General features: G+C 29.7%; 1 long non-coding RNA gene across 1 annotated transcript; it reads right to left on the bottom strand.

Moving 5' to 3' along the window:
* Window positions 1-3,999: 3,999 nt before the first annotated feature.
* Window positions 4,000-5,809, bottom strand: LOC112685629. Its single transcript, XR_003148820.1, has 3 exons — window positions 4,703-5,809; window positions 4,445-4,642; window positions 4,000-4,363 (listed from the first exon to the last, which is right to left on the bottom strand). It is a non-coding gene; the product is annotated as an uncharacterized LOC112685629 (long non-coding RNA).
* Window positions 5,810-6,026: the final 217 nt, after the last annotated feature.

The raw sequence follows: 6,026 nt of genomic DNA, 5'->3' as shown, positions 1-6,026 counted from the left end.
TTCAATCATATGTAGATAAATCCCTCTCGTGTAAAAATATAGCTTGTCGGAACAACCGATTTTGCTGAAACTTATATTGAAAGTAATACAATACTAACCCATGAACTGAAAAACAACAACAACAAACCAATGTGGCCCCTTTTTTCTTCATATCTTATCAATGTATATTTATGTACGTTTTTCAATATTATTTAAAAAACATGAATGACACATTTCATTCGTTCAAGACTTTTCTTAAGCATCAACTACAGCAGAATAACATATAAATTCGTTGATAACATTTTCCAACTATGGTCCCTACATAATAACATTATGTGTACTGCGTTATGTGGTGCATTAATGTTCCGTTAACGTAGTAATTAATGTTTTACAGTGGAATCGACGTAAATGATGCGCGTGTGATCAATTAGAACTCAACAAATATTTGATAAGGACAGATGCACTTTATTGAAACGAAATATAATCGATGCGGTAACCTATGTTAGCGTACCTAAGACGTTCTGTACGACTTACCTCTCTCATACGAACAATGGTTAAATGATTACAACTCAAGACAGTACACGAGAAGCCGTTAAAAATGTATATTATCTCACAAATCTTCGAACAATGCAACTTATTTGTGTATTGGATTTGAAATGCTACCCATATACATAGTGGGCCGGATATGTAAAGTAAATAAATTTTAAACACTACGATGAACAATATTGTAATCAATGTGGTCGTTTGCAGAGAAAGAATATTGACTATTGTCCCGGAATACCGTCGTCAATTTAATGTCATTGCGTTTATTTTATTACGACCGTTGTATACAAAACCTCGTATTCGTATTCGTTTTATTATATTAATATTATACTAAGGTATCGTTATAGCGACTATAGTCTTCAATTTTCCGAACACGTTTAAAATGAAACATTTAATTTTAACTCGTTGGTTTTCAAATAACATGAGCAATTTTAGTCAATGAAAATTAAATAAGCGCCTTTTATTTATTCATAAGCGTGTACGTTTTTTTTAGATTTTTTTTTTCAAAGTCATGTAATTACGTACGAATAACCGATGTATTAATAAGAACACAATAATAAAATATGCTTCTTAGAATAAAATTAAATATGCTGCTTATCTAAAACAAAATAAATGTGTAATGTGTTTTAATAATACACGTCTGAATTAATAATTTCAGTTTGAGATAAATGTTATTCGAACTTTTGACCACTGACCTATAATACGCATTAAGTGTATTAACTACGGTTATAAGAAAGCAATTATTATATAGTACGATTTTCTTAGAAAAAAACATCAACGATGTATAACGATGTATAGTTTATTTACTTCTATCGATCATTTAATAAGTTGTAGAAACGAAGTACTATCCGATATAAACTTTTATCACTGCTAAACCTGCTAAATATTATCGAATTTCAAAATTCAGAAAATAGCATTAGTTAATTTTTACTTAAAAAATTAGAGTAAATAAAACTAATAACTGTTCACTGCTAGTGTAAACAACAAAATAAAATATAAAATAAATACAACTATGGCAGGTTCGTACTTGTACGTTATGCACATATAACATCCAAATATAGGTCAGACAATTCATCCACATATTGTTAAATTAATATTATTTTATGCTGCAAATCTGTTATGCTTTATTGCTTTAATTTCCATACTGTAATGTTAAAATTATTCAAAAGTTTCTATGCATGCGTAAATGAAAAATGTTAGTGATTTAAAACCATATTGTAGTGTAGTATATACTACGGTAAATGTATATTATATGATATTAATAATTGTATTTGCGCGTACATATAAATAACTAATTAAAGCTTTTTGGATGGATATAATATAACATACATTTTCGTTTTTCGTTTGTATCTGTATCTTCAATGATGTGCTGATATTTTTGAAACGATTCCAGATTGTATTTTCATAAAATATAGAGTGTATATAATATGTTCAAAGTGTGGCCGACGTTCACTTTAATGAGTGTAAATATTTGCATTACAATGTAATACTTCTTATAGTTATACAATAAACATATTTTAAATCGTGAAAAATAAGTTGATTTTTACCAAAAAAAAAAAAATAATTTTTCGTTTATCGATATATAATTAGTTTTAATAAATATTTTCCGGAATATTAAGTATTATTATGGATAAAAAATAATATTTACGGAGAAAAAACAAAAGTGGAAATATCTGTGGACATCTTAATGGTGATGAATTAAAATGTCTTTGTACATCGCAAGACTCGAATGATCTTTCGAAAAAATAATCTTCATACGACAAAAATATTATTCCCATATCTTTTAATTCGGATGTAATTTATTTCAATTGAACAGCATTAAGTACAGGTTTTAAATAGGTTTTTTTTTACTATACACTATATACCATGAAGTAAAATGTATACTCAATATAAATTTAGCTATCGTATTAGCTATTAAAACTAAAAAACATATTCAACATCTTCATTAAATTAAGAGTAACATTTGAATATTTTTAATGATTTTTCGTTTTTTTCTGTGGACAGCTAATATTCACTTAAAGATGTAAAGAATTTATATTAAGTTTTTTATTATAATTAAATAATGTGGACACAATTTCATGGATAAAAATTGTTTCGCTAATTTTGGCTGATTTGGCATATACCTACTCTATAATAGTTAAGTCCCTTGGTCCGATTTATATGTGTGTTACCTGCAGCTATCTTAACACGTATATATTTACTTATAAAAATGAGATAGTTTTATTTTATTTATTTTTTTTTTGTTGCCTTAAAATATTTTGTTTTCAAACCAAAAAGGTCGAAGATGAATTTTCTTCTTTTTCATTTAAAATATTAGTATTGTATCGTACTTAACACAGAAATTCATATATATACTGCTGGAAAAACTTTTTAGGACAAATTTGTTTTATTTAAATAGCAGTAAAAAACCATAAAAATTCTATCAGTACTCAATCAGCGAATAATATTTATTATATTCATTTGATGTTCACTCGAAAGTCGATAGCTCAATAACTCATTAAATATTCACATTCAAATTTGAAATGAAATTGTATTTATCCATAACCCGCTCGAACGATCATTGTCGCGCTTTGAAAACTCTCCAGGAACTTCGTATATATATATATTCAAAATGAATTATATTTGTCATAAAACTAGTTGAAATGTATAGATTAAGTACTCTTGGGCTTATGTAGGTACGTAGTCATATAGTATTAGTATCAACGACACGGAGTTTGTTTCAGTAATATAGAGGATAATAATTTAATGAAGCATGCTTTCAGTTTATTAGAAAAACTTTTTAGGAACGAAAATGCATATATTATTGCATTCCCTAGAAAATATATATAACTGTCTCGATCATAATTTATAAAATTTATTTGATAATTAATATAGATTATAGCTTATAAGTTAAAGGTACTTAAATAAAAGTATTATTATTACATTGTTTATCATACATCTAGCTATAATAGCTTATATAGATTATTAATATCGGTTATATTTATAAATTATGATATTCCGCACTGAAAAAATATAAATTTATAAAGGTTATAAAAATATGAATTTAAAAATACATGTCATATTTTGTTTAACATGTATTGTATAGCAGTTACATTTAACAAATAACAGACAAACTATAAGTTTACCATAAGTTTATTCAAGTTCTGCAATTCAATTAAAATAAATTATTGCACAACTTATAAAAACTTATTACAGTTATAAATTCTTTTGGAGTATGAAGATTGTTGATAACTTTTAATCAAAGTTTTTAACTACCTACACTAGTTAATTCAATCTGAACAAAACAAAGAACATTCAAGTAAAACATAAAGTAAAAGCAAATTTTACTATCTTCAAATAACATCTAAAGCGAACGGTAAATTAGACATTTGTACTTTTACATCTGTTGGGTATTTTTAATTATTATTTGATAAATTTATACAGTATCAACTTTGCAATTATATTATTATAAGGTTACAAAAAATAATATGGGTAAATACGAATGTTTAAAATTACAAGGTATGATGATCATTAAAAATAATGGAAAATAGTCGAATTCGTATTGTACATAATGTAACGGAGGATCTTAACTTTCAATATTTATACAATTATATAATAGAAGTAAAGGGGCAGGTAAGTCTGTGTGGCAAAAAGTTTCAAACACGGTGTTTTGTGCTTTCGAGCGAAAGAATACTTATAGCGTATATTCCAAGTCAAACGAACTGAAAACGCTGAAAGTGTTAGTACTACAGTATGCGTCATAATATATACTTTTATAATAAATTGATTGGTGTATATATATGAGTATAAAGTGGTTGGCATTAAACTTTATCTGATAATTAGAAAACGATTATACGCAAGCCTGAAAAAAATTAAAAAATTACTCAATACGTCGTATAACCTATATATATATATATATATATGATTATTTTTCAATTATTACCACGAGTTGTGGAGTGTATTAGAGGAGGCTGTATGTTGTCGCGGTCATCATAATGTGGACACTTTGAAGAGAAGTATTGTCAACGAAGCGAAGAAAATGTCACTTGAAGTTATTCGTAAAGCGATTGATGACTGGCCAAAACGTCTGAAGCTGTGTTACAAAGTTGGAAGGGGCCATTTTGAATAAATAGTATATGTTCTGAAAGAAAATTTTATCAGCTTTTTGATGGTTTAAATAACGTTTTGATACGATCATTACTTTTCGAGTTATTCCAGTTCAAACGTGTGACAGAACTTATGGCAAGTTTTAGTATATAGCTTAGGTCGGCAACTTTTCGTCGAGAAAATTTGTTTTTCTAAAAATGTACCAACCGCTATGTTTAATGAACCACATGAACGAACAACCTTCTTTTTTTTTTTTAATCGTCATTTACTACCTACTCTCTTAATTCAATTCATTCGAAGTCCCTGTTCCGCTAATAAGGAAGTTGGGAAAAAGCAAACCGAGCAATTTCGTTTCTATTCAATTGCTTACGTTACAATCGTCTACCGCGAAAAAAAAATCTCGATGTCAAGGTCACGCTAAAGAACCGCGGGTCGCCGGCTTCTGGTGCACGCCGTAATAAAATCATTAACGCTTTATTATGGCCGTTCGTTCGCGAAGTATGTGAATATTATACGTGTGATAAAACACGTTTTATTACCGCGACGGGAATAATAATCATCGTCGCCGCGGTAACAGTGTACGGGAAACGTATTTAGCTCAATAAATATTATCGCTGTCGGCGAGACCTGCTGATAGACCCCACGGCCCCACGCACAAGACGAACGCAGGTTTGCCGGTGGCGCCGCGGCGCGCGCACATCGCCACAGAACTCGTCGTCGCGTAAATGTGCATAAAAGACCCCGGGTTGCTGCTATTTGACCCGGCAAGTCTGAGTACGTCATCGACTTGGGATCCGACTTGTCGACTTACCTCCGTTTAATGATTCAGCCACGGTTCGATATAATTAATAAGTGCCGGATTGAATTAATAATACTTAATTAATTTTCGACCAACCTTGGTGTGCCTTTATTGTTAGATTATGCATAAACTATTTTCTGACTAACAACGCTTTCGAGTGCACCACATACTTGTGTGCAGGTGCGCGCCAGAAACGTGCGCGTCCGACTGCGTTTTATTTCGTCGTCCGTCCGAAACGTGGTCGTATTTGTGCGATTCCGTCGAACAAACGACAATGAACGTTTTAAAATCTTAAATGACACGAACGAGATACAATGTGATCTTTAATTAATAGTAATGTTCGAATGACGGTACACTGAAAATTCTTCTGCAGTGATATTGAACAATGTGACTCGTACTTGATCAAACCTAAAAATAAATTCTAGAATAATATTGTATTCAAATAAAAAACATTTGACACACGGGTTTCAATAAACTTTAACTTCATTCAACCCGTAAATTGTAATAGTGCACGATGATTTATATTGTTCAATAGCATTCGAAAATACAATTGCATTAAGATCGCTTGTGCCACGTGAGATTTTTCAAATCCTATCTTTAAAATAAATGCGATGTTTGA

Source organism: Sipha flava, unplaced genomic scaffold (genome assembly GCF_003268045.1).
Source record: "Sipha flava isolate LNK unplaced genomic scaffold, YSA_version1 284_pilon_pilon, whole genome shotgun sequence".
NCBI classification, from domain to species: domain Eukaryota; kingdom Metazoa; phylum Arthropoda; class Insecta; order Hemiptera; family Aphididae; genus Sipha; species Sipha flava.
The sequence above is the reverse complement of the archived record's forward strand: the minus strand, read 5'-3'. Positions and strand labels throughout refer to the sequence as shown.